We start from the raw sequence: 16,084 nt of genomic DNA on the forward strand, positions 1-16,084 counted from the left end.
GATGCAAAGTTGACTTTGGGAAGTGCTTTGGAACTTTTTCTCAGTTCAGTCCATCCACTGAGCTGGTCATCACTGGTTGTCTTACACAACCCACTTTTTGCTGCACATCACAATCCAATGGAGAAATGGTCCATTGTTGTTGTGTAGAATAAGAGAAGACGACACTTCAAAATGGTGATTTTTTTGATTTGCAGTCACCTCATGAGGTACCCACTAATTAAGTATTTTCACTCTTTCAGTTTGCTTCAAATACTGAATGACAATAGAATGATTGATGTTGAGTTCTTAGGCAACTTCTCATGTAGTTGAAAGAGGATCAGTTTCAATCATGGCTCTTAGTTTTCATTGTCAGCTTCTGATGGGCCAGGACTGCATTCCTCGTCTTCAAGGCTCTCATCTCCTTTGCAAAACTTCTTGACCCACCATTGCACTGTATGTTTGTTAGCAGTTCCTGGGCCAAATGTGTTGTTGATGTTGTGAGTTGTCTCCATTACTTTATGATCCATTTTGAACTCAAATAAGAAAATTGCTCAAATTTGCTTTTTGTCTAATGTCATTTCCATAGTCTAAAATAAATATAAAATAAACAGCAAGTGATAAGTCATTAGCAAAAAAACATGAAGTGAGAAATGTGCATTAAAATGATGTATAACATAACCACATTTATTTAAAATGTATTCCAACATCAAATGGCAAATTTCAACAATGCAAAACCCATAGTTACTTTTGCACCAACCTAAGATATTCATCAGTGATTCTAGCCTGTAATTTTCTTCTCTGTGATATTGTTGTCTGATTTTGGTAAAAGGGTGATGGTGGTATCATAGAATGAGTTTAGAAGCATTCTCTCCTCTTCAATTTTTTGCGGTAAGTTTGGGTTGGATAGGTGTTAACCTTTTAAATATTTGGAAGATGTCACCTCAGAAGTCCTAGACTTGTGTTTGTTGGAATTTTTGAAAATTTCTGATTCGATTTTGTTGATTGTAATTGGTCTGTTCATATTTTCTACTTCTACCTGTTTCAGTCTTGGGAGACTGTACATTTCTAGGAATTTGCCTGGTTCTGCTAGGTTGTTCATTTTATTGGCATATGTTAATTGTTGTTCATGGTAATCTCTTATGACCCATTATATTTCTATGGTGTCAGTTGTAACTTCTTTTTCATTTCTGGTTTTATTGATTTAGGCTCTCTCTCTTTTTTTCTTGGTGAACTTGGATATGGGTTTATTGATTTTGTTTATATCTTCAGTAAACCAGATCTTAGTTGCATTGATTCTTTTCTCTTTTTGTTTGTTTGTTTGATTTTAGTATCTATTTCATATATTTCTGCTCTGATTCTTTTGGTTTCTTTCCTTCTACTAACTTCAAGTTTTGTTTATTCTTTTTCTAGCTACTTTAGGTGTAATGTTAGGTTGTATATTTGGGATTTTTCTTGTTTGCTGAAGTGAGCTTATATTGCTATGAAGTTCCCTCTTAGAGCTGATTTTGCTGTGTCCTATAGATTTTGAAGCCTTGTGTTTTTGTTTTCATTTGTTTCAAAGTATTTTTTGTTTTTTTCTTTGGTTTTTTGGTTGATCCATTGGTTGTTTAGTAGCAGATTTTTTAGCTACCATGTTTGTGTATTTTGAAACATTTTTTTCTTGTAGTTGGTTTCTGTCTCACAACATTTTGGTCCAAAAAGTTACTTGATATGATTTCAGTGTTCTTAAATTTAAGAAGGCTCCCTTTGTGGCCTAGCATGTGACTTATTATGGAAAATGTTCCATGTGTGTGTTGAAAATAATGTGTATTCTGCTGCTTTGGATGCAGTGTTCCATATATATCATTAAATCTGTCTGATGTAGTGTGTCACCTAAGGGCAGTATTCCCTTATTAATTTTCTGTTTGCCTGATTTGTCCATTGATGTTAGTGAGGTCTTAAAATCTCCTACCAATTTTGTGTTACTGTCAACTTCTTTTTTTTTATGTCTGTTAATACTTGCTTTATTCATTTAAGTGCTTCTATGTAGTGTACATATATATTTGTAATTGTTATATCTTCTACTTAAATCGACCCCTTGATTATTATGTTATGGCCTTCTTTGTCTTGTTCAGTAGTCTTTGTCTTAAGGTCTATTTTGTCTGAAATAAATATTGCTTTCTTTTCGTTTTTGCTTGCATGATAAAACATTTTCCCATACCCTCACTTTCTGTCTGTGTGTCTTTACATTTGCAATAAATCTTGTGTAGGCAGCAATGGGTCTTTTTTTTTTTTTTTTGTATCCATTCAGCCACTCTGTGTCTTTTGATTGGTGCATTTAGTTCACTTATATTTAAAGTAATTATTAATATGTACTTTTTCTGCCATTTTGTTAATTGTGTTTGTAGTTCCTTTTAGTTCCTTTCTTCATCTTTTTTGTCTTTTTTTTATTGTGATTTGATGACTATCTTTAGTATTATTTTTGGATTCCATTCCCTTTGTGTGTTTGTATGTATATTTGTTAACAGATTTTTGGTTTTTGATTACTGTGAGAGATATATATGATAGTTTTAAGTTGCTGATCTCTTAATTTAAAATTAATTTTAACAGTCCTGCATTTGTAGTCTCATCCCCTCATGATTACTGTCTTTTGACATTTTATTTTGCATCTAATTGTTTTGCGTATCCCTTAACTCCTTTTTGTGGGTAAGAATGATTTTATTCCTACCTTCCTACTGACTTTGTGTGTGGTTGATTTCCTATCTTACCCTATATTTTCCAGTACTCTTTCATAATTTCATGTTTCTAGTTTTGGCCTTTCCTTTTTTGCTTAGAAAGTCCTTTAAACATTTCTTATAAAATTGGTTTGGTGGTGCTAAATTCTTTTAGCTTTGCTTGTCGGTAAAATTTTGACCTCTCCATGAAATCTAAATGAGACCCTTGCTGGGTACGGTATTCCTGCTTGTAGATTTTTAAATTTCATCAATTTGCATATGTTGTGCCACTGTTCTGATCTGTAGAGTTTCTACTGAGAAGTCAGTTGGCAGCCTAAGGGGAGTTACCTTGTATGCAACTTGTTACTTTTTCCCTTGCTGCTTTTTATATTCTCTCTTTATCTTTCATTTTTGCCATTTTAATTAAAATGTGTCTAGCTATTCTTTCTGGACTTGAATGTCTGTTTCCATTCCCAGATTAGGGAAGTTTCCAGCTATTATGTCTTCAAATATGTTCTCTGTCCCCGCCCTTTTTTGTCTTTGCTTTTTGGGACTCCTCTATTGCAAGTGTTATATGCTTGATGTTGTCCTAGAGATCTCTTAAACTTTTCTCATTTGTTTTTATTTTTATTTCCTTCTTTTTGTTCAGGATCAGGATTTCCACTGCTCTGTCTTCCAGCTCACTCATGGGTTTCTCTGTATTGTTTATTCTGCTTTTGATTTCTACTGTGTATTTTTCAATTGTTTTATTCTTCATCTCTGGTTGGTTGCTCTTTATATTTTCCAACTCTCTGTTACAAACTTCTATCTTCTTGCTCCATGTCCATTCTTCTCTCAAATTCTTTGATTATCTTTACAGTCATTACTCTGAACTCTTTCTCTAATAGTTTGGTTATCTCCACTTCCCTTAATTCTTATGGGCTTTTATCTTATTTGGAACATATTTCACTGTTGACTCATTTTGCCTAACTTGTTTTATTATCTTGTTACTTTATTTCAAACATTTTTATTGTTGACTCATTTTGCTTAACTTGTTGTTTTATTTCTATGTATTTGGTAGATTGGTTATGTTTCCCAAGTTTGGAGATGTGGTCTTTTGTAGGGGACTTCCTGTGTGTACCAGCAGACCACTCTCCATTTGGCCACCAGAGCTATATGCTCTAGGGATGTCCCCTATGTGGGCTGTGTGAGTACTTCTGTTTTGTTGAACTGGCTACTGTGGGTGGTCTGGTAGGCTTGGTTGGTTCCCAGTTTGATTGCTTGCCAGGCCCTGCCTTGTACAAAGGTTTCTGGCACCTCATTGGCAGGGCTGGGTCACACTGCAGCTGGCTGAATAATCCTGTGGGAACCTGGGGCTAGTGCTGACTTACTGGTGGGTAGAGTTGGTTCCACGAGATCCCCAGGCTGGTACCACTGATGGGGGAAGCCAGGCACCAGGGCTAGTGCTGGCCCCCTGGCAGGTAGAGTTGGGTACTGGTGTCTAGCTGCAGAGCCCAGAGGCTCCAGAGCCGGTGTCAGACTGCTGGTGGGTGGGCTGGTTCCTGACACAGTTGTCTGTTTGGTTCATGGTTCCTGAACTTTATGTTGGCCTGCTGGTTGGTTAACTGTGTCCTCAGGCTTTGGGGCTCTAGTTGTCCTATGGCTGGTGTTCTCTTGCTAATGAGTGAGGCTACTCCTGATGCTAGAGACAACTTGCTAGTGACCAGGACCAGAAATTCTAGTTCCTGTCCACCGTTGTGTGTAGGTGGGTCCCGTGGTCCCTGGCAGCAGATTCCCATGGATCCCAGGTTTCGCGTCTGTACAGTGGTATATAGGTTCAGTCTTGGGCCTTTTGGGCAGGGGCAGCTGTGGGCTCAGGGGCCTTAAGGCAGCCTTTGTGGTTGGATGGAGCCGTGTACTTACCTGCGTAGTTAGGTACTTGGCCTGAGGTGTCCCAGTACTGGTGTCTGTAGGCCATTGGGTAGGTACAGGTCTGGATTCTGAGGCTCATAAGCTAGGGGGAGGATTCTAAATTTTTTTTTGCCAGCACCAATGTCCATGTGGTAGAACAAGCTCCCTGAACTGTCTGCTGCCACTTTCTCTTTCCCCAGGGTAGGCTCCAGTTGCCTTCTATCTCTCTGGGAAACTCTCAAGATCAGCAGGTAGGTGTGACTTGGGCATCTTTCAAATTATTGCTTCTGCCTTGTATCCTGGAGCATATGAGATTTTATGTGCACTTTTTAAGAGTGGAGTCTCGATCTCTAGCCCTCTGGAACTCCCAACAGTAGGCCCTGCTGGCCTTCAAAGTCAAATGTTTAGGTAACTTGTTTTACTGGTACAGGACTTTTGGGCTGGGAAGCCTGCTGTGGGGCTTAGATTCATCACTTTTAGGGGAGAACGTCTGCAGTTGTAATTATTCTTCCATTTATGAGTCACCTATTTGGGGTATGGGCCTTGACTATACTGTGTCTCTGCCCCTCCTGCCCATCTTGTTGTGGTTCCTTCTTTAATATCTTTAATTTGTAGAAGATCTCATCTGATAGGTTCCAGTCATTTTCATCAGTGGCTGTTCTGTAAGTAGTTATAATTTTGGTGTGTCATTAGAGCAGCCGAGCTCAGGATCTTTCAATTCTGCCGTCTTGGCCGATATCTTATGCATTTTTAATGTTAGCCTCTCTGTGTTCTTTAAAGTGTGTCTCTATTACATAGCATAGATTTAGTCTTTCTTTAAAAAAATTTTTTTTGTAAATCCATTTTGACAGTATCTATCTTTTACATGGTATTGTTAGTTTATTTGCATTTATCATAAATCCTCATATGGCTGCATTTAAATTGTATGTTTCTTCTTTATTTGTTGTAGCTGTTCTTTATTCATTTGTTCCTCCTTTCTTTTATGGGGTTCATTCAGCAATTTTTAGAAATCTATTTCATCTTCTCAATGAGCGTTTTGCTTTAGTCTTAATTTTTATATATCAATTTTTTACTGGGCTTCTTTGGTGGCTCAGATGGTAAAGAATCCACCTGCAATCTGGGACACCTGGGTTCGATCCCTGAGTTGGGAAGATCTCCTGGAGAAGGGAATGCCTACCCACTCCAGTATTATGACCTGGAAAATCCCATGGACAGAGGAGCCTGGCAGGATACAGTCCATGGGGTCTTCTTTTAATAGCAGTAATTTTTTTTATTAGACAGTCTAAAATTTTAATATATATGTTTCAATATTTGTAGCATATCCATATAGTGTGTATGTGTGTGTGTGTGTGTGTGTGTGCTCAGTCACTCAGTCATGTACAACTCTTTGAGACCCCATGGACTGTAGCCTGCCAAGCTCCTCTGTCCATGAGATTTTTCAGGCAAGAACACTGAAGTGGGTTGCCATTTCCTTCTCCAGGGGATCTTCCCGACCCAGGGATTGAACCTGTATCTTTTGAGTCTCCTGCACTGACAGGGAGATTCTTTACCACTGCATCACTTGGGAAGCCTGTCTAGTTCTAGTTAACAATTTTTATACTTTCAGTTCAGTTCAGTCGCTCAGTCATGTCCGACTCTTTGCGACCCCAAGAATTGCAGCACGCCAGGCCTCCCTGTCCATCACCAACTCCTGGAGTTCACCCAAACTCATGTCCACCGAGTCGGTGATGCCATCCAACCGTCTCATCCTCTGTCGTCCCCTTCTCCTCCTGCCCCCAATCCCTCCCAGAAGCAGGGTCTTTTCCAATGAGTTAACTTTTCGCATGAGGTGGCCAAAGTACTGGAGTTTCAGCTTCAGCCCCAGTCCTTCCAAAGAACACATAGGACTGATCTCCTTTAGAATGGACTGGTTGGATCTCCTTGCAGTCCAAGGGACTCTCAAGAGTCTTCTCCAACACCACAGTTCAAAGCATCAATTCTTTGGCGCTTGGCGCTCAGCTTTCTTTACAGTCCAACTCTCACATCCATACATGACCACTGGAAAAACCATAGCCTTGACTAGACGGACCTTTGTTGGCAAAGTAATGTCTCTGCTTTTGAATATGCTATCTAGGTTGGTCATAACTTTCCTTCCAAGGAGTAAGCGTCTTTTAATTTCATGGCTGCAGTCACCATCTGCAGTGATTTTGGAGCCCCCCAAAATAAAGTCTGACACTGTTTCCATTGTTTCCCCATCTATTTCCCATGAAGTGATGGGATCGGATGCCATGATCTTAGTTTTCTGAATAACTTTTTTACTCTCCTCTTTCACTTTCATCAAGAGGCTTTTTAGTTCCTCTTCACTTTCTATACTCCACTTACCTGCATTCTCTTTTTTGTGCTATTGTTATATATTGTATTTTATTCCTGCATATTTTATAAATCCCTTAATATGGTATTACCACATTTTGTTTAAATTCAAAATCCTTTAAATATATTTTGCAAGAAGTCTTTTATATTTATCCACCTATTTAAACTGTTTGGTGCTCCTTTTTTCCTCCTTCATAACTGGGTCTCCATAACAAGGATCATTTTTCTTCAGCCTGAAGAGCTTACTTTTATATTTATTATTGTGCAGGCTTTCTGGCAATAGTTTCAGCTTTTATTTGTCTAAGTGTGCATTTATTGTACCTTCATTTAAAAGGATATTTTTCACTAGATATAAAATTCTACATCTATTTAGTTTTTTGTCTTGCCCATAACTTTAATAATGTTATTTCATTATCTTCTGCTTGTATTGTTTTTGATGAGAAACCAGCTGTGAATATCGTACAATATCACTTATACGTGGAATCTCAAAAATGGTACACAGAAACTTATTTGCAAAGCAGAAATAGAGTCACACATGTAGAAAACAAGCTTATGGTTACGGGTGGTAGGGAGGGAATGGGAAAAACTGGGAGTTAGAGATTGACATATGTATATACTACTATGTGGGGTTGCCAGATGGCTCAGTGTTAAAGAATCTGCCTGCCAGTGCAGGAGTTGCAGGTTTGATCCCTGGGTTGATCTCCTGGAGGAGGAAATGGTAACCCACTCCAGTATTCTTACCGGAAAAATCCTATGGTCAGAGGAGCCCGGTGGGCTACAGTCCATGGGGTCACAAAGAGTTGGACACAATTGAGCATGCGCACACTTACTCATCCTTGCACACATACATACACTACTATGTATATAATAGATAACTAATGAGAACCTACTATGTAACACAGGAAGCTCTACTCCTCTATGGTAACTTAAACAGGAAAGAAATCGAAAAAAGAGTGGATATGTGTATATGCATAACTGATCTGCTTTGCTGAACAGCAGAAACTAACACAACATTGTAAAACATCAGTATTCCAGTAAAAATGAACTGAAAAAATCAGCTGTGTTTCTGTTGCATCCCCTGAATGCAATGTGTATTGTTTTTCTAGTTGCTCTTAATATTTGTTGTTGTTGTTGAGTTTGTGTAGTGTTCAGGAGAGGATTTTGGGGTGCGTGTGTCAGTTTTTTCATTCTTGGGGTTTACTGAGCTTCTTGGACCTTGGTTTGGATTTTTCCTTTATGAATTTTGGGAAGCTCTTATACTTGATCTCTTCAAATATTTTTTCTGCTTCATAATTTGTCTCTTTTCTTTTGGGAATCCAGTTATGCTTTTTTTAAATTTGATCATTTGTCTCTGATACTTTTTTTTCTCCTTTGATAGTTTGATTTCATTAATGCTGTCTTCTCTTTCATCTATCTCCTTTTAAGACCATCCAGTACGTTCCTCATTTCAGATACCTTATGTTTCAACACTGAAATTTCTGTCTGACTCTTTTTAGATTTCTCATTGCTGAATTTCTTCTAGTCTTCTAAATTCTTATATTTAGTACTTATTTTACTGTTTTTGTCTGCTAATTTGGACAATTAGCTCATCTGTGAATCTTCTATTACTGTTAATTTTTTGATATATAAGTTGCTTTTCCCCCCTTTTATTACATGTCTTCTCATAATTTCTGATGCTCTGTTCTTCTAGCAGGGATCTAGTATGTAAGAAATGTGAAGCTCTAGATTTCCCTGTGTTTTCTGGTACCATCCTTGTCTTCCCACATGTTGCTTACTCAGTAAATATAGCTCTGTGAGCAGAGGTGGGGTGAAGTGGTAACTGGGTTGTGAGGATTATGAGCTTTGTGTTTGGAACATTTCTAGATTCTAATCTTTCACATCACCCTAAGTGTTAATATTAAAAATTTGAATATTTTCTCCTTACTGCAAAATGTTGCTCTAGGCTTATTTCTCTTCTCACCTGTGACCCAGACTTGACCACTTTCCCAACTGAGGATAATGGATGCTATTCTTTGCTAATCTGGAGAAGAGCTTGTCTCTTTCTAGTACTTTGTTCATTTAGATGTTTTTCATTTGTATCTCCTGTATGTTTTTAAAGAAAAAAGTATATGTTAACTTTTTGGTATGTATTTTCACTGTTATTATTGATATGGTAAAGGCAGTAGTCTTTTGTGGCCTTCTATAGCACAAGATTGGAGAAGGCAATGGCACCCCACTCCAGTACTCTTGCCTGGAAAATCCCATGGGCGGAGGAGCCTGGTAGGCTGCAGTCCATGGGGTCGCAAAAAGTAGGACACGACTGAGCAACTTCACTTTCACTTTTCACTTTCATGCATTGGAGAAGGAAATGGCAACCCACTGCAGTGTTCTTGCCTGGAGAATTCTAGGGACGGGGGAGCCTGGTGGGCTGCCGTCTATGGGGTCACACAGAGTCAGACACGACTGAGGCGACTTAGCAGCAGCAGCAGCATAGCACAAGATTGAATTGAAACTCCTTTTTCTTCTTTGAATTTAGTTTTTAAAAATTTCTTTCAGATTTTATATCCCTTGCTAAAACATTAATGTGGGGGAGAAGGTAGCCCCAAATCTCATGGTTAATGTGTGAGTGTGTCTGTATATATGTCTCTGTATGTGTGTGTTAGTTGCTCAGTTGTGTCTGACTCTTTGTGACCCCATTCACTGTAGCCCACCAGGCTTCTCTGTCCATGGAATTCTCCAGGCAAGAATACTGGAGTGGGTAGCCATTCCCTTCTCCAGGGATCTTCCTGACACCCAGAGATTGAACCTGGGTCTCCTGCATTGCAGGCAGGTTCTTTACCAACTGAGCCACAAGGGAAGTCCCTGTATGTCTATGTATATATAATAAAAAAAGAAATTGTAAAGATTCTTTGGTTCAATAATGATTTTGAACATAAGTGACTGTTTTGGAGAGAAGAGATAAGGCTGGGTTTCATAAAAAGAACTAAACCATTAAACTAAGTAAATACAAAGGTGTTACTCAGTGATTTCTAATGAATCAAAATTCATTGCTCAAATGAAACTACTCGGTGATCTCTAAGACCAAAGATCTTTTCACTCCTTTTAAGAAGGACTTTCTGGAATTTTTTTTTTTTCCTCCTAGGAACTGATATTTATTATCAAAGTCATATTTGATGTCAACAAGATGCCACAATTCCAAAAACAAAATTGCACACATTGCAATCTCAATGCAGTCAAATGGAGCCCCAGTCATTAAAAAAGTAATTCAGATTACTCCAAAGAGCAACTGAATTTTTTAAACATCTTTATACATCCAGCCAACAAATTAAAATGGTTAATAAGAAAAAATACAAATTCAGAGGTCTGGTATAAATGTTTTAAAAAGGCAACTGCGTAAGCATTTCTATTGATTTGAACATCAGTCTTTCTGCCACTCAGCTTCATCCCATTCATCATCCGGCAGGCTCTCTCACCCACCTCTGGCAACTCAAACTTAACCACACCGCACCCCTTTGGCTTCCCATTCTCCATCTTGAAGTCGGCATACAGCACGTGGCTGCATTCTTTGAACCTGTCTTTTAGCATCTTCCATGTAAAATCAAATGGGAGATTTGTCACAAATATCTGGCACGCCTTCCTGGCCACCCCAGGGGCATGGCCTCCAGTTCCACCAAAGGAGTCTGCAAAACTTCCTCCAAAGTTGCCATGCTCCATCTCGATGGCATGGTCAAAGCTGACACTGCCACCGCCACCCATGGCCAGGCCCATGAGCTCAATGCCAGCATGCAGGGCTGGGCCCATGACAGGACCCATGAGTTCCAGGCTGTTGGTGCCCATGCGCTCCAGGGCCATATGCTGGAGACTGTTGGTGCTCATATGCCCCAGGCCCATGCACTCCAGGCTGGTGGCTGTGTGGTCCATCACAGGGCCCATGCACTCCAGGCCTGTCTCCATGCCTGAGGGCACTGTGTACTTGATGGCAGGGCCCATGCGCTCCACACCAGAGCCCATGCGCTCCACACCAGAGCCCATGTGCTTGATGGTCTGGCCTACGCGGTCAATGGGCGTGGCCAAAGACCATGCTGGCACACATGCGCTCCATGCCAGAGCTGATGCGCTCCATGATCTGGCCCATGTGCTCTAGGCCCAGGGGGTCCATGTGCTCAATGCAAGAGCCCATGTGGTCCATGACCAGGACCATGCACTCAGTCTCAGAGCCCACATGATCCATGCCGTGGCCTAGGCCTGCGCCCATGCGTTCCATGCTGTCTGCCCCACTCCCAGCCATGCGGTCAATGTTGGGGCCCATCCTCTTGATTCCAGGGACACTGCCTCCACCTCCACCATTTATTCTGCCCATGTTCGTCCCAGATCCAAATCAACCCATGTTTTTCATACCACCACCAATAGGTCTTTCCATGCCTCCCATTTTATTTGTTCCAAATCCTATGCCTTCCATTCCCATTCCTGCAGGTCCCAGGTTGCCCATTCAAATGCCTTTATTCAAATGGTTGGCATCAGTAGGCTGCCCTCCTGGTCCTAACCCCATGCGAATACCACCAAGTCCATGGGGAAGTTGTTGTGGATGCTCAGGAGGGAAAATATCTCCCTTTGGTAAGGCCCTCTTATCCATTTTCCCGTGCATTGGTCTCAAACAGCAGCTGGCCACTAAACATAGATACATAGATATAGCTTGCATGGCTTCAGTAGACTGTTCAAAAGTAACAGTGCCTATTCCGTGACTTTTTCCATCTTTATCCTCAAGAATGTCTGCTCCAACCACCACACCAGCCATACTAAAAACTTCCTTCAGTTTCTACCAGCCAACTTTATAATCCAGATTTGCTACAAATACTGTGCTTCCCAGTCTTCCAGCCTTTTGCACTGCTCTCCTGGCATGTTCACCATCAGGATCTTCTTTGACTTTCAGTGGTCTTCCACTCAGACTATGCTTGTTTAGAACTTCAGCAGTGTTTTTCATGCTCTCTTCCATCTTGAATTCAACAACAGCTCATCCCCTTGACTTTCCTTCAGCGTCCATTAAGAGCTCCACGTATGTTACCTCACCAACTTTTTCTTTAACCAGATCTTTATGTGACTGCCATTTCACATCAAAAGGTATGTTTGTAATGAAGGCTTCGTATCTTTTAGTTGGATTGGCATATGGATCAAAGCGATTGCCTCTCTTTTGATGTTTTTCTCCTTCCTCTTCTCATTGGAGCAGGTTGTTTTCCTTCACCTTTCGGGCCTGGAGTGCCGTTGCCACTTGGCATGCCGGCGCGCCACTCTCCTCCTCCATCTTGGGCTCGGTCGCCGTCACCTTGGCTGGCGTTTAAACACATACTGCCATTTTCTGCATGTCGAGGCTTTTGACTTTCTGGAATTTAATTACCTTTAATATCTAGAAATCTTGAAACTTTATTGTTTGTCCCTTATTCTCTGCTTTTTGCAACTGTTTCCCTTTAATATCTTCTTTGTGATGGTATTGAGTAACTTATTAAGTTCTTAAGGGATTTCAAAGTTCTTTAAAACTCTGGGTTTTTGTGTTAAATCTTAATGCTATTTATTCTCTGAGACCCATAAAACAAGAAATCAGGGAGGTAATTTTTAGGATATTTTATTTTGTGTTTTTCGTTTATTTAGCACTGTTTGGTTCATTTATATGTTATTTTTGATAACGGTCCTTCATATTTATTAAACATATATAAAACTGTAATTTTTTTCCAAATAATATTCCCTTTGTTTTGGCACAGTTTTGGTAATTTACTTGACCATATCCTAGAAAATCTTAAGTATAGTTCTATCTGGTATCTTTGAAAATTGGGTAAATGTTAGAAATGATCTGTCAGCTAGAAGGCTAGCTGTCTAACAGTATTGTAATGATGTTTTCTTAGATTGTCATATTGAATACTATCAAATATTTGCTTTATCATATGTTGGTTCATTTTTTTAAACACATATTTCTCTCTTCACAAATGGACATTTTTCAGCTTTATTGAGGTATAATTGATAAATAGAATTGTAGGATATTTAAAGTGTACAACATGATGACTTGATGTACATATATAGTGAAAGGATTCCTTCCATCAAATTAATGAACACATCCATCACCTCACATATTTACTTCTTTGTTTTCTCCTGCTGCTGCTGCTGCTTCTGCCAAGTTGCTTCAGTCGTGTCCGACTCTGTGCGACCCCATAGACGGCAGCCCACCAGGCTCCCCTGTCCTTGGGATTTTCCAGGCAAGAACACTGGAGTGGGTTGCCATTTCCTTTTCCAATGCATGAAAGTGAAAAGGGAAAGTAAAGTCGCTCAGTCGTGTCTGACTTTTAGCGACCCCATGGACTGCAGCCTTCCAGGCTTCTCCATCCATGGGATTTTCCAGGCAAGAGTACTGGAGTGGGGTGCCATCGCCTTCTCTGTGTTTTCTCCTGAGAGCATTTAAATTCTACTTCCCTAGCAGTTTCAGTTATACAATGCAGTGTTGTCAGCCACAATGATGTTATAAATTAGGTCCTCAGATCTTATTCATCTTATAGCTGAAAGTTTGTACCCTTTCAACAACCCCTTCCTATTTCTCCCACCCCCACCCTGCTAACCACTTTTCAACTCTGGTAACTACTGGTAACCACTTTTCTACTCTGTTTCCATATGTGTGTGTGTGTGTGTGTTTAATTACACATATAAATGATACCAACACATGGGTATTTGACTTACTATGTTTGAAGAATCTTAGAAAAATTAATTTATATGTAAATTTTTATGAAGTTAGAAGAATTTATCATGTTATTAATTATCCAGTTGCTGTGTAAACCTCATTAAAAGGGAAGATTGATTTTTTTTCCATCTGTGGACTAGGGAATGACTGACTGGACTCTAGGATATAGCATACATTTTCAAGTATCCACTTAAAAACAGATTGAGCATTATACTGTATCTGTGAAAATATTATTATGTCTTAGGAAAGAGTTTCTGGGTGATTGGGTATAGTCATTATTTTCAATGGTTATGAGACATAAGACTGTCCTAATTATTTGGGGAAATAACTGGATATTTAGAGTTAGATTTAGTGCATATCTAGCTGTATTTGGGGAATAGGTTTTTTATATTGTAATTTATGTTCACTTTGAATCTGAAAAATATTTAATTCTCGTTTTCTGATTCATTCCACTGATGAGCTGTAGAGGGCATTACATGAATAGTAAATATAGCTTTGTGTTTTCAGTTTTCATCTGAAGTCATTGTACAAGGTGACTAGATTCTGAGTTATTATTCACTTTCTTTGATATGACATAAATATCAATATTATCTTCAGTGATATTGGATTAAGATAAAAATATTTATGAAACTTAATTACCGTGAATTTTTCATTAAAATAATATTTTTCATTAGCTGTGTTTCATTTTTTCTGAGGGCTAAATGAAAAAAAATGTGTTTAAAGGGATTTTGAGAACATATAAATAAAGCTTCTTAAGATATGTTTGCCTAGAATGGATTAGTTAATGAATCAGGCTTTTAATGTATGTGTGCTAGTCTAGCCTTTCCTAAAATGCTACCTGAGTGATCCTTGCTATTTTAGAACAACAACAGGTGAATAAAGGTTGTTTTTTTTTCCCCCCTTATTGCAGACATTTTGTGAACTTAAATTGTGAAGAGTTTAGTTCTTCTTATCTCTGAGACAAGTTAATATAATTTAATGAGAACTAGTAAAAACTTACAAAATGCTTTTCCTCTGGCCTAAGGGGCCAACTATCTAATCAAAATAAGAATGGGAAGACATTACTAGATGGGACTGGAAGTTGTGAAGCCCACCTTGCTTTCTTTGTAAACTAAGTGACATGCCTTCTTATCTTGGGGTTTTAGTGTTCCTCTCTGTAAGTTGGAGATTCTTCAGTGTAACCTTTATAAGATAGTGTTTTGCTTTCAGATTTTATGAGGTTCTTAAGGACATTAAGAGATGCTTATGTTCTTGTACACACCACTGAATAATCAAATACCTAGTGCTACCATTTTCTTTTTTTATGGTGTCAGTAATTGGGAAACTGAGTAAATGAATGAGTGAGTCTAAAAAAGTAATTTGTGTAAAAGCTTATCTTGACAGTATAGAAAGACTTTTTGCCTAGAATTTTAAAAATAATTTCTCTCATCCTTTGGTATAATACATGCCAGACTTGGAATTGCTGTTCAGTCACTAACTCATGTCCGACTCTTTGTGACCCCAGGGACTGCAGCACGGCAGGCTTCCCTGTCCCTCATCATCTCCTGGAGTCTGCCCAAACTCATGTCCATTGAGTTGGTGATGCCGTCTAACCATCTCATCCTCTGATGTCCTCTTCTCTTTCCTTCAGTCTTTTCCCATCATTAGGGTCTTTTCCAAAGAGTCGGCTCTTCACATCAGGTGGCCAGGACTTGGGATTAAAATACTTTCAATATAAGATAGCCTGATATGATCAGCAACAGGTGATCTATTATTATGCAGATGAGAATATAGTTGTAATGATTATGTGTACAGCCATTATTGTTAGTTTGCCTTCAAATCTTAGTTGTGCTACTCTCTGGAATTTGTAACCTATGGTCACTTAAATAGCCTTTCTAAACTTTAGATTCCTCTTCTCTAAAGTGTGAATAACAAAAGTATCTATTAATACTCTATAGGGTTGTTTGTAGTTTAAATACAATTATCCAGTTTATGTGTTTAGTATTATAATACTTGGTGCATAAAGAGTATACATAAACATTATTATTATTATTATAGAATTCCTTTTTATAATTTTTTAAGGCAAAAAGTGTTGCGATTTTCCTCATTTTAATGGTAAAGTGAAAATATTAAAGTATCTTTGAAGGACCTGAAACCTGAGTTTATTCACAGGTCTTTTTTGTAGTGAATTTAAGACTATGAATAATACTAACTCTCATGGGGAAATCTCCAGACATCTATGAGATCTATTTCAATAACACTGACTTTAGGTTTTGTATTATACTTCCTCCTAAGGTGGTTAGAGTCAATAAATCATTTGGGGAATCTAGACGATTAGTGTGACAGAAACTTACATCAGCTCCAAGTGACCAGGCACTAATAAATCTAAGATTTTTTTTCTGGCACAATTAATAATTCAGAAACTCTTGATGGAACATATAAATGAAAAAAAAAGTTGTTTTTTTTTTTTTTTTAACATATCAGGAAACCACTCTTG

At 38.7% G+C, this 16,084-nt stretch overlaps 1 protein-coding gene and 1 pseudogene across 5 annotated transcripts in view; one reads left to right on the forward strand and one right to left on the reverse strand.

Annotated features, from left to right (window-relative positions):
* The window catches only part of EXOC6B (exocyst complex component 6B), a 721,589-nt gene that overhangs the window by 260,637 nt on the left and 444,868 nt on the right, over positions 1-16,084 (forward strand). The gene's annotated exons all lie outside the window — the stretch shown is intronic.
* On the reverse strand, positions 10,161-12,116 carry LOC129622675 (heterogeneous nuclear ribonucleoprotein M-like; annotated as a pseudogene).

Source organism: Bubalus kerabau, chromosome 11 (genome assembly GCF_029407905.1).
Source record: "Bubalus kerabau isolate K-KA32 ecotype Philippines breed swamp buffalo chromosome 11, PCC_UOA_SB_1v2, whole genome shotgun sequence".
Classification (NCBI taxonomy): domain Eukaryota; kingdom Metazoa; phylum Chordata; class Mammalia; order Artiodactyla; family Bovidae; genus Bubalus; species Bubalus kerabau.